The 20,410-nt window shown below is 42.0% G+C and overlaps 1 protein-coding gene across 4 annotated transcripts in view; it reads left to right on the top strand.

Annotated features, from left to right (window-relative positions):
- Nucleotides 1-20,410, top strand: part of SETBP1 (SET binding protein 1) — a 270,005-nt gene that overhangs the window by 74,403 nt on the left and 175,192 nt on the right. The window lies entirely within an intron of this gene.

The raw sequence follows: 20,410 nt of genomic DNA, 5'->3' as shown, positions 1-20,410 counted from the left end.
GGATCTGCAGCAGATGTAGCAGCCTCTCAACTCTCTGCCTCCACCTTCTCTCCAATATAATAATATAAACACAGCAGTCAGTATTTTTCCTTGCCATCCATCTCTCTGCATTATGCAATTTGATTTCAATTGATAATTCATTAATCATTTATTATTGTAGTTAATATTTGCCCAGCTTGCTACTGTGCAGCAAGGGTGAAGGGAGTGGCAGGAGCAGGAAAGTGAAACATACAGACAGGGAAGCACAAAATACGTGGGAACACAGTCTTGAGAAACAGATTCCCTTCCCTTCCCTTCCCTTCCCTTCCCTTCCCTTCCCTTCCCTTCCCTTCCCTTCCCTTCCCTTCCCTTCCCTTCCCTTCCCTTCCCTTCCCTTCCCTTCCCTTCCCTTCCCTTCCCTTCCCTTCCCTTCCCTTCCCTTCCCTTCCCTTCCCTTCCCTTCCCTTCCCTTCCCTTCCCTTCCCTTCCCTTCCCTTCCCTTCCCTTCCCTTCCCTTCCCTTCCCTTCCCTTCCCTTCCCTTCCCTTCCCTTCCCTTCCCTTCCCTTCCCTTCCCTTCCCTTCCCTTCCCTTCCCTTCCCTTCCCTTCCCTTCCCTTCCCTTCCCTTCCCTTCCCTTCCCTTCCCTTCCCTTCCCTTCCCTTCCCTCTCCATTTCTGGCACCAACAATTTTAAAGAGCTCATCCAATGTTCTCAAGACAAACCCTCCTTAGATCATCATCTGACAGCTGCAACCATATGGAGAAGGTTTTTTGTGACTCTCCAAGCAATGCATTTTTCTCCCTGAGGAAGTGAAAGGGTTACTGTTGGGTTTTTTTTCAGTCTTCTAGCGTGATGCTCCCTCAGACTGTGCTTAAAAGCCACTGGACTTGATTTCCTCTCTAATGGTGTTGAGGCTGGAACTGGAGCTGCCTCTGCTGCCTGGTTCTCCTCCTGCCCATGTCTTCAGACATTATGTCACAGCTCCTGGGGTTGCTTGCTGACTCCAGCCACCCTCCCCAGGGGATAGAAAGCAGGTTCCCCTCCCCATGGCAGCAGCAGTGCCCACATTTAAGAAGCTGCAGTGCTGAGCCGTGACTGCATTAGTTCTGCTACATTAGAACAGCGGCAAAGAGCTTAATTTAATTCGCTGGCCTGTATGCCGACACCTGAGGGCCACTAATTCACTGTCACGTATTCTCAGTGAAACCAGGCTCTTTAGTGTTCCATTTTTTTTTACTAGAGGAAAGCCTTGCAAGGCAAATGCTCATTTTCTAGGGCTAGAGAGAAATATCTCTTTCCAAGGATCATGGCAGGTCAGGATGACTCACTTTTGCCCATGTCCACAAGGGATAGAAGATCACACTTTTTTTTTTTTTTTAAATTTCTTTTTTCCTTTGAAATGTATAAATTGATCTCAGTTCTGTCATTTTATGGTTAGCAGCATCCATTAAAAAGTTGATTCATGCTGATATATGGGTGGCCCTAAAACATTTATTCACCACAGGCTGTATTTGGACATTATTCAAGGGCTTTGAGCCTATTAGACTTTTCAGCACTCTGTGTCTTCTCCAGTGATAGCATCAAGTCCTGTAGTAGTATTTGCTATGCAGTAACTTCCAAGAATCAAGCCTTGCCTGTGTTGTTTGCTCATGAAGACCCATTAGGCTAAATTAATCCCCAGGGTAAATGTACAGACTTCAACAGAATGTTATCAGGGATAAATTAGGCCTATTGATTTTTAATGAGGTTCTTACCTCAATAAAAAAAAAAAATAGAGTTTCTCTTCTGTTCTGGTCTATTGTTCTGCTGCAAGCATCACCAGAAGCACTTGCTTTGATCCTGAATTTTTAAACCTGGAAATTTTACATTTCTAAAAGGATTAGGAAACATTTTTCTTTCTCCCTGTTAAATGTGAGCAATGCCATTGTACAGTGGAATACATTTCCCAGAACTGATACATCTCCAAGTATCTTTTTCTGCAAACCAAGTGAATAAATTGCCTGAAAAAGTACAGACTTCTCGTAGTTTAATGCTGACCTCCTCTTTCAGGCACCACCCTCATCATAAGGGGTTTAGTCCATGCTAATGAATTTCTAGAGAAATAATTTTGAGAAGTACAAAGTGATTTTTTTTTTTCTGTAGCTGATCTGGCTGAGATAATTCATGTCTTGCTGTTTCATGCCAAGGATTTCTAGTGTCACCCCACTGTCTGGGCTTTTAGGTGGGTAATCTGGGATCACTGCACATCACCACTGGAGACACATCCTCTGACCCCCTGGGTAGTAGCACGGCTCTTGAAAATGATGTTACAAATCCCATACAGTTTCCTGGGAGGGTGGTACAGAGTTGATCCCAGGTATGGACATTCAGAGCCAGGTCTTGTCAGGTGGCTTCTCTCTGTCATTGTCATCAACGCCTCTGCTCTCCATGGGAAGACAGAGAAAGCAAATTCTTTATAATTAGGTCTCTATGCCCAGATGTTTGAAAAGAAACCATTCTATGATTCTGAAAAGTGACTCTTCCATCAGACTGTGGTTGATTTTAGTGCAAGTGTTGCTCCCAAAGCTGCTGCCCCTGCTGAGGTCTGGGTCTGCAGAGATGGGACCATTTTAGTGGTTCATCAGTAGCATCCAAAAACAAGTAGGGCCTGTGTCATTACAGCCCCATGGTGAAATGCACAGCTTCAGAGAGCACATGTGAGTATCCAGGTGCCCTTTTAGGTGTGACTTCACTGTAGGTCCTCATCTGACTGGAGTTTTTTGGTTTTTTTTAATATTCTGCACTGCATGGTTAAAGAAACTTTTCCATTACACCCAAATCTCTCTGGAGGCACAAAAGTACTGGTTAATTTGCATCCTTTATAATGTCTAATTTAAACTCTTAGCTTTCAAAATGAAGAAGCATTTGTTCATTTCCTAAAAGCTATTAGCTATCTGTTGGGAATAGACTTTGTTTAATAAACGGTTGGCTTGGCTTTAACCACTAATCTAAATGGCAACATGTCTGCAGACTCTCAAGTCATCAGTTTGTATTCCCAAATGTGCCTCGCCTAGTGGAAGAAATATTTATATTTACTCAGAAATGCCAACAGAGGTTGCCTGTGCCCTTTTAGCACACATGATGAAGGCCAATGATTTGAACACTGGCAGTACTAGCTTTGGGTCAAGTAGTTGTACTTGAATATTAGTCAACCTTTTTTTTTTTTTTTTTTTTTTTACTTTTTAATGTATTTTCACTATATATATAGCCATATGTATATATACAAATACGCATTTTCACTATATACATGTAGAAGGGTATATGGGTCTTTTGCAGAGCCTATATGAGATTTTCCTCCCTTCCCATTTGTGATCTCAGGTCTGTACCTTTAACTTTTCTTTCTCTTGGTAATCCCCATAATTCCTGCAGTTCCCTGGGCTGTGGAAGAGAGCTGAAATTTTATAGTGCTTTGTATTGCAATTCCTTCTGTAGCATTTCATAGCAAAAGTAAAAGGAAACCCAAAATGTTTAAATTGGAATTTTCCTTTGGAAAAGCAATCATGCAGGAGTATTCATGCACTGCCTGGCTCAGGTCCTTATTTAAGTAACACAAAACATCAGATGTAAACTTCTTACAGGCTTAAATGTGGGATTTGGAAAGTGATTCTTCTTTTTCATGAGCACATCTTCCTTCCCAGAAAACACCACAAAAGCCTTCACCAAACCTGGCATTGGCGGCAGAGATAAGGAATGCTCCAATGCAGAAACATACCCTAAAAAGGGAAAGGCCAATATTGACTTGCAGGGAAGCTTAAGCCCTTTAAACTTATCCCCTGGACAAGGAGAATCAATGTCTCTTGTGAAAAAAAAAAAAAAAGGGCTGCTACTGTTATAGAGCAGGCTGTTAAGCTATGCTAGCAGTTGTATATTTTCCATTCAAAACTGTACCACTGTGTATATAAACACGGGAAGGTTTTGTTGCTGTATATGTCCAGATTTTTGACATGTGTAGGTGGAGCTGCTGCAGGAAAGCCTATTCGGGAGCTAGGAGCAGCTGTCCTAATGGAATATTATTGACTTTAGTTACATCAGGGGCTAAATATAGATTGAGCAGCAATGTACACAGGGCTGTGTCTGGCAGCCAGGACAGAATGTGCTGCTTGACGGACAGACAGATGGATATTGCTCTGTGCAGACGCTCCTTTTAGGTCAGGGAGATCTCCTGGGGTCTTTTACCTGATACCACAACTCCCATGGGCATCCTGCCACTGGCCAGCCAGGGCTGTGGATCTGGCTCCAAGAGGAGACATGGTCTTAGTCTGGATTTGAACACGCTCCTGTAGGCACCTGTTGGCAGGGCTCCCCCAAGTCAGTGCAGTTGTGTTGATTTATGTGTGGTAAGGGGCTGAAACCAGCAGCTAAAAAACTACAAGGAATAGTTATACTTTGAATATGTTGCCCTGACCTTCCTCTATTTCCACCCTTAATCCCTCTGGTCCACCTTCTCTCCCATCCAATCGTGCTTTTGCGCTGTTTAAAATTTGTGATGGCATCCCGCCTTTGGAGCTCACACCTCTCTGAAGTTTTGTTTTTGAAGGCAAAACCTGCATATCCAGCAAACATTCCTCAAAAGTCCTTCTGCAGCCTGGACTAAATAAAATGACACATATGTGTAACATCTGTGCACATAAGAGGAGAGTCTGCCCCTCTGCTAACCTTCATGGAGAAGGAGTGTGGAGAGATCATCTGTGACATCTCCTCTTGCTTCTTTGGGGCCAGAAAAGCTACAAAGGAGCCTGTTCTTTGTCTTGAATGAGGATGAAGCCTTTCTAGGAAATTGGATTTTAATAATTTTTTTCTCCCTGCCTCCAACCCTTTGCTGCTGTTTTTAAGCTGGGAAAGCACTGCTATTGAAAGGGGTGTGCTTATTCTAACAGGCTTTATAGAGAAGCATCACAGGGCTGCAGTGCAGCTCAGTGCAGAGGTGTTGAACTCTGAAGACCTGGCAAGCCACGGGGATGCTGAAGGCAATGCCCAAAGTGCCCAGAAGTTCAGACAGGCTTCTGTATTTTGCTTTCTCGGAATGAAAGCCCAAGGCTCTTGTATCATAAGAAGTGACAGTTTTGAAGTGAAGAGGGTTTAATAGTCTAAAAGCACCAGATTTGTGATTCTTTGGGAGAAAAGGATCATGCACTTTTCCCGCACTGCTGTTTGATCCCTCAGATTTAAATCCAGCTAATGTGCACAGACAGGACCTGTGTGGTGTCCCAGGTGGTTTATGGCTGCACAAAACATTTAGGCCAGAGCTAAAGAGAATCATCTGCTCATATGTGCAATGACTCACATGAACGAGTACTTTTTATGAGAAACCATTTAAAGGCTTTGGGGTCACAAGAAACCCTACAGCAACACAAGGCAGCGATTGATCCAATTTATCAGACTCTATTTGCCTTCTCCTTTATAATCTGTAAGAGATCTAGAATATTGTAGATTTGTTTTCTCTCTTATCTTTAGTCCTTCCAAATTCACTGCAAACACACACAGCCCAGCAAACCCAGGCTATGTGGGAAAGGACAGCATGTATTATTGCTATTATTATTATTATTATTATTATTATTATTATTATTATTATTATTATTATTATTATTATTATTCTAGTTGGTAAACTCTTATTACAACCCCTTTTCAATGCTCTGATCAATACAAAGTATACATTTTTGATAGTTGCTTTTGACAGCCTGTGGAGTAAAACTGCACACTCCCCTCCTGTTCAGTCTTTGGACAATCATTTTTTTGTCTAGAGTATGAGGAGGGAAGCAGAGTGAGTACATTGTCCTCTTAAATTTATAGTCCAGGAGATAGGTCACAACCCTTAGCCACTTTAAAAATGATCTATACTTCCGAGGCCTAGGGGACAAACATGGAATATATATTGTATTACGCCTCGAGCCACCCTGAGCTGTGAAGGTGGTGCTGATCTGAGTCAGTCATTATGCAATGGCATCTCATCAGAGGGTAGGGAGAGCATGAACAGCCTGGTATGTCATCTCTGCAAGGCTGGTGCTGCTCCAACAGCGGGGATTGATAGTTCCAAGTCCCAGGAGCACTGCTGATCCCTTCAGCAATGTCCTTCCTCAATACAGGGAATTTTACGAGGATAGAGATACATATCTGGTTCTGTGTGTCTCCTTCAGCAGTATTGCTACCAACTGATGTGAATTTAGTGCCATGGAGAGGGATTAGGAGCTTCACCCATTCAAGATGGTCTGCCATCCTTGATTGTGGCCACAGCAGAGCATCGGTACCAGCTCCACCACCACAGCTGGGCCTGCAGCTAAGCCTCACAAATGAAGCCACTTCACCCTTAACTTAATTTTTTTTCATATCTGCAGAGTCAGCTGCAGTGAGACACACTTTGAAATGCCGAAAGTGGAGTTGCAGCCATTCAGTTCAGAGGAATAAATCCACCCTTCCTCTTCCTGCTCTGCCTCTGAGCTCTGAAGTCAGGCTTGGGGAAGTTCTACTTCTCTGTACTCACATTTCCAGGAGAGAGCAAGTGCTGTGCTGTGCTGTGATGGGGAGGTGCCTTTGGGTCCACCAGTGCACATTCAGTCCTCTGGGGATTTGGTAGCAACCATTATGCTGAACATGGAGTATCCAGAATTTTCTTCTCCTTCTGAAATATTTGGCCCTTGCAAGCATAAAGCCCTATCAAGACTGACCCTTTGTATGTCCCAACCCAGTATATTCTGGGAGCACACAGACCTCTGGATTAGTTTAGTTTCTTCATCTTGGAAGCAAGGAAAACAACAGTTAAAGCTGGCAATGGAAAGAAACAGAGATTAAATTTTGGATTTTTTTACTAGCAGTTGTTTGTTCCTCTTGTCAAAAAACTTGAGACATGAGAAAATATTACCTGAAGTCCTTTCCTTGCTGAAACTGTGTTTATCTTATGATCTTATTTCTTTCCCTATCTCTCTTATATTACTCTTATCATCCTTTTATCAAAAATCTTCAAAAGAGACCAGCAGAGCTCAGGTCTAATATCCCTTTGAATTCCAGTGGAAGGGTTACTTTTGGTTTTCTAGAAATGTCATAAAAGGTTTTAGGCAGAAATAAACCACTGCAGTTTTGGGTTTTTTTAACTGGTCTCCTAAACTTTTTTTTTTTTTTTCTATATGCAGGGAGTGAGATTATTTGAGGGCTCACTATTGTATTTCACTGCTGAAGAATGTGGTGAGCCACCCATCTTTCCTGGTAGTGGGTATGGATTCATGCAGGACAGTCCTGAATATCCCTTTCTTATCTTTCTGCTTCAAAACCCAACCCTTAGGTGAGATTATCTCATAGAGATTTCTTAACTTTCATCAACACACTTCACCTCAGCAATGACTGTGTAAACCTCATAGTTACACACTCCACTATGCCCGACAACACACACACATAATTTTTTCTTTCCTCTTCCATATCCTTTCACACAGACTCCCCTAGCCCCAAGCCATGGCAGAAGATAGAAGAGCTGGTGTTGTCTGTTCTCCATCACCTCATCCTCTCTTTGTCTTCAACCCCCACCTCCTCAGATGACCCCACTGTTAAACTAGAGTAAATGGGACCAAGATGTCAGGGAGAAAGAATACCTGCAGCTGTCATCATGTTCTTTCTACTTCTATACTCTGTGTCAATCCCACCTTATGCTTGCTTCAGGCATTTGGAGCTCACACTCCGTAAGATGCCCTGCAAGTTTTTATCACACCTTGCTCAGACGGACATTTTATTGACTCTAGGCACTCATGTCATAAGCAAAGCATTTGTAAAAATTAAGATATGATCTTGCTGCTGTGTTGTGGGTTACTCCACTTTGCTTTGAAGATTACATGCTGAAAATCATTCCCTGACAGTCACAAAACTGGTGCAGCTTTCAAGGGCTTCCCCAGTCATAAGCACTAGATGTTGGGCTGGAACATGGCTAAAGCTGGAATGAATTGAAGTGTGCCCATTGTATTGAAATCTCTGTGGCCTGTGGCCTGATGCAGTACTAATTTTGAGATGTTCCAGATGCCCTTTAATGGTTAGAGCACTCTTAATGCACGGCAGCTGCTGTACTTTGGAATAACTTTTGTTGCTAAATTCCTTCATGTGTAAAACCAAGGGTGCTTATCTGGTGTAATGGGAAAAAAAAATTTGCAATTGAAAATATGAACTGAAAGGATTTATTAATCACTATCTACTCTTGCTTAAAGCTTGATCATTATCTTTTTCCTTTCTGTGTCTATAGACACATTTGTCTGTGCCATCTCTCTAAAGAAATCCATGCTCACATTCCTGCAACACACAAATTTAAATAAAAGCAGCCAACATCCTTAAAAGCTCCACAACTGGACAGTCCTACTTTTAAATGTGTGGGCAGCCTTTGTGCCCATTTGCCATCATTTCCAGCTTCCATCACATTTGGCTTGCTTCAGAGAAAAAGTCTGCTGCCAGGATTTCTGCTGGCTGAAACAAGGGTGATGTTCTGGCCTGATTAAAATCAATGGCAAAGCTCCCAGGAACGAGTAGGAGAGCAGACTGTGATTTGGAGTACTTGGAGGGCGTACACAAAGCAATCACACATAACAGTATAATTGTGGCCATTTGATGGATGCTAAAGTTAGAGATCAACAACCAGCAGATAAAAATAGCAGTAAGTTCTGCTGATTCCTAGTTCTGTTATTTTAACTACTGTTGAAAATCAATTCCTTTCCAGTCTTTCAGGACAGGTAAAAACACATTGGCTCCCACAGTAAAACTTGAGAGTTTTTTTGTCTTGGAATAAATACTACCCTCCTAACCATGCTGCTGTATTGGCATCCTTAGTATTTTCCACACGTACATGCAGGACCTGTTAACATGTTAATGGATTTGTTTGCTTGTCAGGGAAAATTTTGCCCCCCTGCAATGACAGCTTCAAATTCATACTGCAAAAGGGCAGGGCAAGCAGTCACTCAATGGACAAACACAACACAGTGCTCCCGGCAATAAAGGCTCGGATTCGAGACGGGTGCCTTGCCACTTTGATCTGTAGCGCTGGTTTAATCATGTTAATGTGCTGTCTAATTATGGTAAACACTGCATATTATTGAAATTATAAATGTATATTGCTATTCACGTAGTCAGCCTGCAGACGTTTTCACGCATTAGTGTTTTCTAAGCTGAATGCCCTTAGGTTAGCAGCAGAGGCTGTGTGTTAGCCCATTAGTTAAAAAGGGAGGTGGGTGATCCAATATAGTGGCCAGACAACTTGGACCATGCTTCTCTTGGCATGCACTTGGGAGTGAAACAATTTCTCTGAAGCAAAGTTGTCACTGAAAAATCCTTTGTGAGGTGTAAATCTAAAATCTGCCCTGCAGCCTCCCTCATCAGTATGAAACCATGCCCACTGTGGTCTTGGATGCACAAGTTTCCCTGCCTTGAGTTACACCCACCTTAAGAAAAGAGATTTTCAGAGTCAACAGCTTTGAGGATTCAGGTTTTGTTTCCTCCCCTCATAATAGACACCAGGTCTTGCTTTTCCAAAAGTTCATCTTGTTTGGTGGGCATCACTGGTGGGTGCCAAACTCATAAATGGGTTTCATCAGAAGCAACAGTCTCTCATTGCATTGAAAAGCAATCTCAGTCCTGGTTACTGATCTGGAAGTCTGCAATTATATATCCAGGCTATCTCATTAGACACAGAAGTTTCTGAGATGGGCCCAAGGTGAAAAGCATTCCCCTAAATCTAGATCTGCAATTCCTCTTTGTCTGGGATTGCTGGGATTGTGTTGTGGTATTCTGTATCTAATGAAAGCATCTATAAATAAACTTGTGATTTAGTGATCTTGTTAATGATAAGAAAGGAATGTAACACTACTAATAATAACAATAGTCATAACTGTTGCTATCGCGCTGGCGTGGTAGAGTGGAGGAAGGGATTTAGAAAGGCCTTGGGAATTGGAAACTGAGGAAAAGATACATTTAGGTATGAGGAAGATACATTTATGTATGCCCCATTGTTTTGGGAAAGTTTCGCTTCAGCATCTTTATGTAAACCCCCTTCTCCCCACCCCTGAGCAGTTCCCATTGGACCTGACCCCTGGGGTGGTTCTGATGGGCCCATGCTGAACACTGTCTCTATTGTTTAGACCTTATCTCTTAATTTTGCTGTATAAAACTGTATCTGGGTGGTAGCCCAGCGTCTTTTGTCCCTGCAACCGTTCAGGCAATACAATCTTTCTGGACTGCACACAACTGACCTCTCTTCGTCTCTTTATCTCGACTCCTTGTGGCGACCGAGGCGCACCGCCGCTCGGACCGTGCTAACCCAGCCGCTGCCTGGTGAGCCCAGTGCAGCGGGACCGCGGCAAACCCCGGTTCCCTGAGGGGACAGCTAGCTGGAGGGGTCCTGGGGGGCCGGGGAGGGACGGGGGACAGCCGCAAGTGACCCCCAAAAGCCGCAATAACAATCCCACTCATACTCCTATTGCTATTATTAATACTATTAGTAATAATGTCATGTTGGCTCTTGCTGCTATCAGATATCCAATGTGGCTTCTCTTGTAAGAGTTGTATCATTCAAATTATTTCACATGCACTGTAAAATGATTACATAGATATTTCAGTGCTTGCCATATTTTTATACTGTTGGTGTGGGTTAAGAGGAAGCTGCTGGGCAGAATGAAAACATAAGAGTACTTGATAGAACTGCTTAACAAGCATGCAATCCAGAAAAGCTTGGACAATTCAATATATATCCATAAAGATAGATGCTTTCCTGGCAGAATTTTTTTTGTTCAGAAATGGGAATTGGGCATGCACTTACAATTACGCAATTAGACCTATAAAATTCTACTTCCTTGTATTAGGTATTTATATTTTCTTTTGAGGAGGTTTCTTCTATTTTTTTTTTCTGAGATGCAAGTGTGGATGCTTAGACTTGTATGCTTAGCATGTTCTTTTATTCTTTGATTGCCTCCCCATTCTTTGTTCACCAAGGTCCAAGATGGAAAATTACATGGAAATTACTTCTGTACCTTGAAATTTAATTATTTCAATTCCTTGAGACAAATTGTATTATAATTCAACTGTCCCAGGTAGTTTGTTTGTTTGCTTTCCCTGTTTGATTTGTTTCCGTATGTGGGAATTGTTCCCAGTCATCAATGCCTTGTAGAGCTGAAATAGATAGGAGGAGCTGGAGAAAGACAGATTTTCATGTTGTGAATGCCATATTCCTGAAGTTTTTTGGACAACTTGGTCTAATGGAAGATGTCCCTGCCCATGTCAGGGGATGGAATTGGATCATCTGTGAGGTCCTTTACAACTAAGATGCCCTGTGTTCTATAGTTCTTTGTACTAATGAATTTTTTGTGTTAATAAATACCTCAGTAATTATTCTCTACTGATTTCAAAATTACTTGAACTGAGCATTTTGTATAGGTGAATGTGACAGAATGGCTTTTATTGAGTTTGTATGTTGGGAACTCTGCCAGCAGTCATGTGTAAGTAGTGATGCCTTCACTGGATTAGGATACAGGTTTGTATAAAAAGAGCTTTGAGAGAAAAACTCTCTAGGTGATTTTACAGGATGGTTTGTTATAGAAAACCCTCATCAGACCACATAACTCACAGGAAACCTATTGGTTGCTGTGTTTATGTTAGATACTGACATTTAAAGATAGTGATATTTACAAATTTATTATTTGATCAAACTTTACAAATATATTTTAATAGATTTGGCCACATGTGGTGGAGGTGAAATTTATGATTAAATGGTACAAGAAAAGGGATGGGTGTTGTTCTGATCTTCAGACAAGAAGACAAAATTGGCTGCCTAAGCAAATAAATTAAAGAGCTGTGATGAAATAATTTCATGCTGTATATAGCTTTTGTGCAGAGCAGAGCAGGAAGTTGCTGGAGGCACTTTGCAGAACCAGTGAAATACAGCATCCTAGTGGATGTGTGGTAGAGGGAGGCGAAGAGCTTCAGTTCATTGGCTCCAACCCTGGGCTGTACAGGGCTCATCCCTTTACTGCGTTTCACCAGGGAAAGGGAAAAGAGGCAGAAATCCCACTGTGTGTCTCATGCACCTTGTTGCAGCTCCACTCCAAATCACTGCATTCAGATCACTGGAATTTTAGAAAAAAACATGAGTTCAGAAGTTTTTTTTATCCTTCCCACTTTTGATCATTGTCTTGACAAGCATCAACAAACAGCCACTGAAAAGAAGGTTAAGGGATGCCAGTGGGATCACAGACTCACCCACTAAGTGCCACCCACTAGATCAGGTTGCTCCAGGTCCTACCTAATCTGATACTGATTCCTCTCTCCATCACTTTGGCAGTCTTGTCTCCATGTTCCCTTCGCCATCTCTCCCACTCCTCACTGCCAGATCTGTGGTTGAACTCATGCCGTGCAGCTGGGATGCTGCTCAAGGGACTGTGCTGGGCTGTGTTATGCCCAGAATCCTCTGGCCATTGATCAGGACAGAAAGTAAACAGATGCCCTGTGCTCCAGGAAGGAGCAGCTGCCTTTTTCTCCAAGGTTCCTGGCTGTGGAAGGGGAGGACAGGCTGTAAATTTGACCCATCTCCTGCAGCAGGAGGCTGAATGCTTGGTCACACTTGAATGCCTGGTAGAGTGCCAAGGCCCTGTTTGATCATGGAGCACTTTTTACATTGGACATGGCTAAGAGCTTTCCATTACCACACAAACAGGGCTCACGGGAGTTTGGTCTTCCATCTTCCCCCACCTCTGACCCAAGGTGTGAGGTCAACTGGCTTAATCCACCCCAGGGCCAGAGGAATGAGGACACCAGTGCTGAAAGAGGCACCTGAACATGAGCAAAAACCAAAACAGATTCCAGGTGCTATCGGTTTACATCACATTTCTGAAATTCCAGGGTGGCTCAAGGTACTTGTTGGGTCCCATCTGTGACCTGAGATCCTATGGCCATGGTCCCTTCATGTCCAAGAAGGAAAAGCTGATGTATTCATTCACTGAAGATCTCAACTGGCTCCCAGCAGCAGAAAGTGTAGCTGGCTGCACCTATTTGAAAACTTGCTGTGCTTGAGGATTTTGTAATACTTAAAAGATCTCTAAGTCTCAGATCACTACCCAGTTGAGAAGATATATCTGTAGGAGGGTTCTCACCCTTAGTATGACATTTGTCCTTCCTTGGATGCACATTTTTGGAAAGCAAAAGGAGAAGTGGGACCTAGAAGGTGTCAGTCATGGTAGCTAAGCCTTGTCTCTTTCTCTCTTTCAGGAGTCAGTTAAGGACTGATTGTGTGCCTTTTTGGAAGCGAACCCATTAAAATGGGGATGGTGGGATGGGTTTGTACACACCTTGGCCTGTGGGCTTGAAAACTAGGGGTGGAAATTAATCTGTAAAGATGAACCTTGAGTGTGGTCCAAACAAAGGACACAGTGAATGTCCTGCTTTGTCCCTGTCCCAGACACCAACACTGCAACTAAAGTCTTCATTCCATCATAAAACTAGCAAACATACAAACAAACAAAACAAAACAAAGAGCCTGAAGTATGAGCTTTGTAACAATGGAAACTGATAGCATCTTACAGTGAAGGGAGGGGGAGAAGGACAAGGTTGCTGTGGTCAGATTTCTGGATAAACCACCTCCTTGGGGGTCCTTGTTAGAGAAATCTGTCTCAGTGCATATGCTTTTATTATCTCATCTCTGTGGAGATGTGAATGATTTGACTTGGCTTCCAGAGCTGGTGTCCTTGCTGCTTTTTGATTATTTTGTCTATATAAACCAGCCTGATAGGTCTTGCAGCCTCCAAGAGTTTCTTCAGCACACTTTGTAAGAAAATTTCCCTTGCTGTGTTTATTGTTGCCAGATTGTTCAGGAAAGAAAAAAGGGAAAAAAAAAAAAAAAAAAAAAAAAAAACAACCACCAGAAAACAAATCACTAGTATGGGGAAAAGAAAGGGAAGAAAAAATCCACAAAACAAACATGGGAAATTCAGCATAGACTATAAAGAATTAGGGGGGAAAAGCAATGACTGAAGACAAACCAGGGCATGGGGCAAGGACAAAAAAGTCTAGAAGAGACAGAGGGTTCAGAGAGGGGATGAGTGAGAGCCTGGGCAAATTTTGCATGCAAATAAAAGAATGCAGGCAGAAGTGAGCACTGCAACTGGATCCACAAAGCACCCTGGCAGCACCATGAAAGGACTGTGGGGACTCCAGGACAGAACCTGGAGGGGTCTAAGCACCCCACTCGCCCTCTCTGACGTTTTACTCTCAGTCTGGGTCCTGCATGCAGGGAGAGAGCAAAGCATCTCCCTACAAGACAGCCCCTTCAGACGATGCCTGGGTCTCTGGAATAATAGATGGTGTTTTTACAACCTCTCAGAGGCCTGTTCCTGGGTAGATGGTGAAAGGCAATACCTCAGGACCACTAGGTTACAGGAGGTTGTAAAACTGCTCCTCCCCATATATTTTTTTGACAATGCTTTCACTGAGGAGTGTTTCCTCTTTTTTCTTTTTTTAATTTTAGTTTTATTTTATTGCCATGGCAATCAGTCAGTCTTTTTTTTTTTTTTTTTTCCCTCTTCCTCCCTCTCATCCTCCCCTTTTCACTTTGACCTATCAAACTGTAAGTCTTATTTCAAGCTGACATGGAGGCATTAAATGAGTGACTGGGACACCAATTTAAGGGAATTGATTATCTTTTGGGCTTACACTCTCACGGGTCAAATGATAATGTTGCCCTTCAGGTTAAATTCCTTTGTTATGTAGGGAAAACCAGGAGCTTAAACTCTACCCAGGTCTAGAAGGATGCAGGCAAAGTTTGGTCATAAACAATAATTTAAAAACTGATTTTGAAGATGACAATGCAGGGATGTGTAATTTTTCATTTGTTGTTTTCATAATTTTTCTTTTTCTTGTGTGTTTTTCTCCTCTAAATTTCTGTGCTACCCTGAAGGCAGCCATTCTCTGTATTCTGTAAACTTTTAAGTAAAAATGTTTGTCCTACAGTAGAAAAAGACAGATATGGAGATAGAAATCCAGATGGAGCGAGAGACAGAAATACAGATAGAGATGGAGATGGACTAGTATAGGCATAGATACAGATACGATTATAAATAATATAGATACAGATAAATATATAATTGTCTCTATAGCTAAAGATACTTATATCTATTTTATTGTGTACCAGACCATGGGTACCACCAAAAGCAAAGTCTTGAGGTTCACAGGGCTTACAGTCTGATTTATTGGCACACCAGAGCAAGGCCTACAGCTGATATGATTATACTAATTATTAATTAGATTTGCTGCCTTCCCTGTTTATTATAGACTCCTTTCTGCCCCATCACATTCTCTCTATGTAAATCTTTCCAATCCATGTCTACCTTCTGTTCCCTTTGCCTCATTGTCCTGTTGCCACTTACCAATGACCAATTACACTTTGCTCAAAATCAAGTACCTAAAGCTACTGAATAAGTGGGAAGAAATTACTAGCCCATCCCATATTTTTTCTTTTTTTTTTGTTCTGGTTTGCATTCTCTGTGGAATCATTAAAAAATCATCAGTAATGGACATTTATTCCCCTCTGCACCCATGACAAATGAGATTGGCATTTTGGGTTCTTAGCTGCTAATGGTTGCAAAATGGTTTAAAACCTACTGGGTCCATTCAGAATAAAGCCTGCAGTTACTTCTATGGTCATAGATTTTGATAAATATATTGTTTTCTTTGGGGAAGAATCTAACAATTCCACAGACCTAAAAAAAAAAAAAAAAAAAGGCAAAGCAAAACCAAAAACTACATGAAATTTTGGCTCATAGATGTAAATAGGAATTGTCTGTTGTGTGGGAGAGGAGAGGAAAGAGAATCAATAGTGATGTGTTTACATTCACTTCTCCATCATGTAGTAGGTCAGAGGAACACTGGACTGCTGTCTCAGGGCATGGTTCTTGCTATGCTGCACAGAGCAGAGCAATGCCAGTGTGATTTTGGGTTGATCCTTGCAGCTGTTTTTACGGGGCAAGGATGAGATCTGCAGGGGAGATGGTGTTAGAGAGAGCTTGGCTGATCTCCAGTGGTTAAAATACCACTGAAGATTCAGCTAAAATGCTGAATTTGCATCTAAATCTAAGTCAAAGATAGGGACATAGTTGAATGCTTGGCCACACAAAAAGAGGACGACTCTCACCTTAGTGCAAAGAGCTTAAATCATGTCTCTCATCCAAGAAAACATTTAATTGCTTGGGCTTTATTGCAGGGATAGTACTGAGACAGATACTTAACAGGTACTATTCAAGTGGAAAAAAAAAGACATCTGTTGAAACTATAAACCCATATTGCTTTCAAATATGTGGCTTGACATCATTTGCAGTGGCCTCACATTCAAGACCAGCAAGAGGTCTGGAAAGGGGACACCAGATAAGCACTGCTGCCCCAGACAGTCTGGGGAGGTTTCATCTCTCAATGCAAAGTTTGTGCCTGTCATTTATCAGTCCTCCATTCAGGACCCAACGGGGACAAACTCCTCACACTGGCACCCCTGGGAGCTCCTATCTCAGAAGTTGAGCTGTGAAGTTGCTTGAAGGGGATGAGAGGCTGCCAACTCTGGCCTGGGCTTCCAGGATTTCCTAGTGGCACCTCTCACTGGGAAGGTTTCATTAGGCAGTGGGGCAGCAAACGGCTGCATGTCACTTTTCATACCTAGAATTTTGTAATATTTATACTGGAAAGGCCATACTATAAATGCAGGGTAGGTGAAGAAAAAAAAAAAAGTTAAAATAATTGGCAGATAAGACCACCCAATGTTTTGAGCCAGGATATGAACTGTTCTATGTCTATGACATTCTGGGGAGCTTGAGTATAATTTTTCACCCCAGTCTTTTGAGTTATCTTTGCAGAGTTCAGAAATCAAGAGCTAACTATTTTCTCTGAAAGCAATTCTGTTTCCCAGTCTCTACATGTTTTGGCTGCAGATACCAATGAATTATTTGTGAAGGTCATGTTGAATTTGTAGGACACCATTAACAGTTGCCTTCAAGGGAAGTAAGACTGCTGTCAGGAAATTTCTCTGAGAAATTGGTTATTACTGCTATTATTTTCGTGGAATGTGTCATTTGATGATGCTGGGTGAGTGCTGGTTTGGTAGGTTGGATGTTTGTGTTGGATATTTCACCTTTGGTAATTACCAGCTTTGCATTAGGAGACCTTCAGTGCAGACACATCTGACAAGGAAATACATCTGATATTTCCCAACAGTACTTTACAGTTGTTTCAAATAAATAAATGAGGGTTTCTCTTCCCCAGATCCTGTTGAGGTAGTCAGCAGCTTGAAGCAGGCAGATAGATTGCTACCTACACAGAAATGACAAGTATCCTCCAGGCCCAGGAGAGAGAGATCACTTACAGCAAGGATGCTGAGAGTTTATGAGCCACCAAGGAATAAATATACAACAAAGAGTTCTCCCAGATGTAACTGAAGTGAAGGGGTTTTGCCTCAATTTAAAAATAAGGAAAAGAAAAAAGTCTTGATGATTATTATGTTTTGTTTTCCATCTTATTAAAGTTTAAATGTATCTTCTAAACACCAGTGAGTTGTTTATTTAACTTTGAATTATCATGTCACAGAAATCTACCTTTCATTTTCAGGCAGAAGCCTCAAAACTCAGAACTTTGATTAATGAAATATGAAGAGTTTATGCTATCTGTTTCTCCAGGTTTGAAGGAACAATTTTTCTGCTACTGAGAAGACAGGTAGCATTACTAAGAAACACAGATATTTTGCTCTCTCTCCCAGGCATTGGACTAGGGAGTGAGATATGTGGGCAGAAATCTCAACTCTGCCAGAGAGTTTCTGGGTGATGATGGCTGGAGCCAAAAGGCATAACTTTCCACATCCTGGGAGTCATATAATTTTTGAGAGAGTCACTCAAGGTCTTTCTAGGAGAATTCTGGAGGTGGTTGTTTGCTCTCTATAGATGGAGTCTGGAGTCAGCTGACACTTAGATGCCTAAGGTAGATAAAACAAACCCTTCTCTTCATCTTTCTCTTCATAATTGGGTCCATCTCCAGATTCCCTCAGTTAAATGGGCATAACAATCTATCTTTTTTACCCATGCTTCTGGAACTGCCTCAGGGCTTTGTTGTCTCAGCAAATGTTGCCCAGTGCAACAACATGCTGATTCTGGTACTGGACATGAGGTGTCACTTGTATTTCAGATAATAATAATAACAAAAAAATAATTATATAATAATAACAACAACAAAAATAATAATAATAATTATAAATTTTTATGTCATTAATGGGAGTTTGTTGCATGTAATAGGTTCATATCAACCTTGTCCATGGCAGGCAGAGGTGAATGGAATGAGATGATCTTTAAGTTCATTTCAAACCAAGCCATTCTGTGATTCTGTATTTTACATCTTTATTAAACTTGTGCTATGTACAGTGCTAAAATTAAACAGCCTGAACATCAGTTTCACCAAGTTTCATGCCTGAAATCCAAATTATAAGGTGAATGTAAACATCTAATCAAAATCTAGGTATTAGCATGGCATCCGATGATACTTGAGACCTATGAATACAGGATGCCTGCATGGATGTACAAACATAAGGCACAGTGGCATGACACATGAAAACTAAGTATGTTTTTTTGATTCTGATGTCTAAGTTGTTATATTAGAGGTTATGCAAACCTCCTTCTGCTGTTGGAAAGACAAACACAGTTTTGTTTTCACATGAAGTTCAAGATCTTCACGCAAATGAAAGGCCCCAGAAAGTGTGAATTTAAGGCAACAAACTCATTCACAATAACAGCATAACAAGAAGCTAGAAGTTTTGCACAAATCTAAAGTTTGGGCCTGAAAATGCAAAACAACACAAAGAACAAATCTTTCCACTCACTTTTCTGTGGCAAACGGAGAATAGGGGACATGCAAAGCATTTGTTTTTAATTTGTTTGTTTGTTTTGGACTTGTCCTAATGAAGGGCTTTTCCTAGCTGTTCCCTTCCTCCCCCACCTCCCCAGACCTTCCAGACTCCCTTGTGCTTCTCTCCTCTTTCCTTTTATTTATTGAATTTTTGAAAAGAACCGAAGGGGGTCCCCAATATCCCATCACCTTGGAGAGCTTGTTTCCCTACAGGGCTGCAGATGCCAGGCAGAAAGGGCTGAAACAGGCAGCAGAGAGGCAAGGAGAATGTTATCAATCATTCAACATGTTAAAAGAGAAGAAGGAGCAAGAAAAAGAGGGAGAGAGAAGGCGGGAAGTGGGGTGGGGGGAAAGAGCCTGGGCTGAATTGGAGGAATTTCCTCCCCCCGGTTGCTGAAGGGAGGTTTTTTGGACATCTGCCCAGACACATGCCGAGTCAAAGAAGCGGGATAAATTCTGGAAGAATGAATGGAGGGAGAGGAGGGGTCAGGAGGACAGAGGGGAGCGTGGGCTATGGGGAGCAATGGCAGCTACCGGGACAAAGGAGGTCTGTAAGGGAAGACTGTAACAACAGCATGCATGTGTGTGTGAGTGTGTGTGTGTGTGTGTGTGTGTCTTTTTCTTTTTTTTTTCTTTTTTTTTTTCCTTTTTTTTTTCTTTTTGTGCCTGCTAGATGTTTCAAACATTCATTTCTTTAAGGTCACTGTGTATAGCAGTGAGACCTCTTGGTTTTATGGCAAGACGCAGCTTGTCTCTTGGATCTTCTTCTGTATTGCCTGAGACAGACCAGGTGCAGGAACAAATAGAATCTATAACCAGCCAGGCTGCATCAGAGTTGGTAAACACATTTTGAACAGCAAGGGCAATATGAATGAGCAAAACTCATGGTAAGCTCTCACCATCTTCTAATATCTCCAGGCAAGCCAGTGTAATCTGAAGGATGCACTGTGCCAGGCAATTTCTGACTGTGAGTCAGGGCATAGATGGGCAAATTGAGTGGTCAGCTTGGACAACTCAGATGGAAGGTTAGAAAAATCATTCTGTTTAGCAGACCTGGGATGTGTAGATCATGGTCTGGGCACCTTGTTTCTATGCCTTCTCCATCCCTGAGGTTTCAGGAGCTCACTCCCTTGGCTCTCTCAGTTTAGCTGTTCATCCAAAGGAACTCTGGACTTTTTGGAGGGTTGATGTGGGTTAGGACCTGCTCAGATTGCTCAGATGGAGAGACAGCCAATAAAACCGGGCTGGCAGCAATCCCTGTCCAGAAGAGCCAGCTGGACATGGATTGGTAGCAGTAACTCCTTCCTTGTGTCTGATTCAGCCAAAAAAATTTTGTCAGTCCGTCCTTTCAGGTCTCTGCTGGCCTTAAGAACTATGAATCTGAGAATGGCTCTGAATTTGCTGAAGAGTCTGTGTGACACCTTATGTACCCCAGGTAGACAGTCATAAGGTATTTTTACTAATGTTCTTCCAGTCAATGACTCTGGTTATGAGCCACTTTCATGAACTCCACCCCAAA

Source organism: Taeniopygia guttata, chromosome Z (genome assembly GCF_048771995.1).
Source record: "Taeniopygia guttata chromosome Z, bTaeGut7.mat, whole genome shotgun sequence".
Classification (NCBI taxonomy): Eukaryota; Metazoa; Chordata; class Aves; order Passeriformes; family Estrildidae; genus Taeniopygia; species Taeniopygia guttata.
Note: the sequence above shows the minus strand (reverse complement) of the source record. Positions and strands in the feature narration are given on the sequence as shown.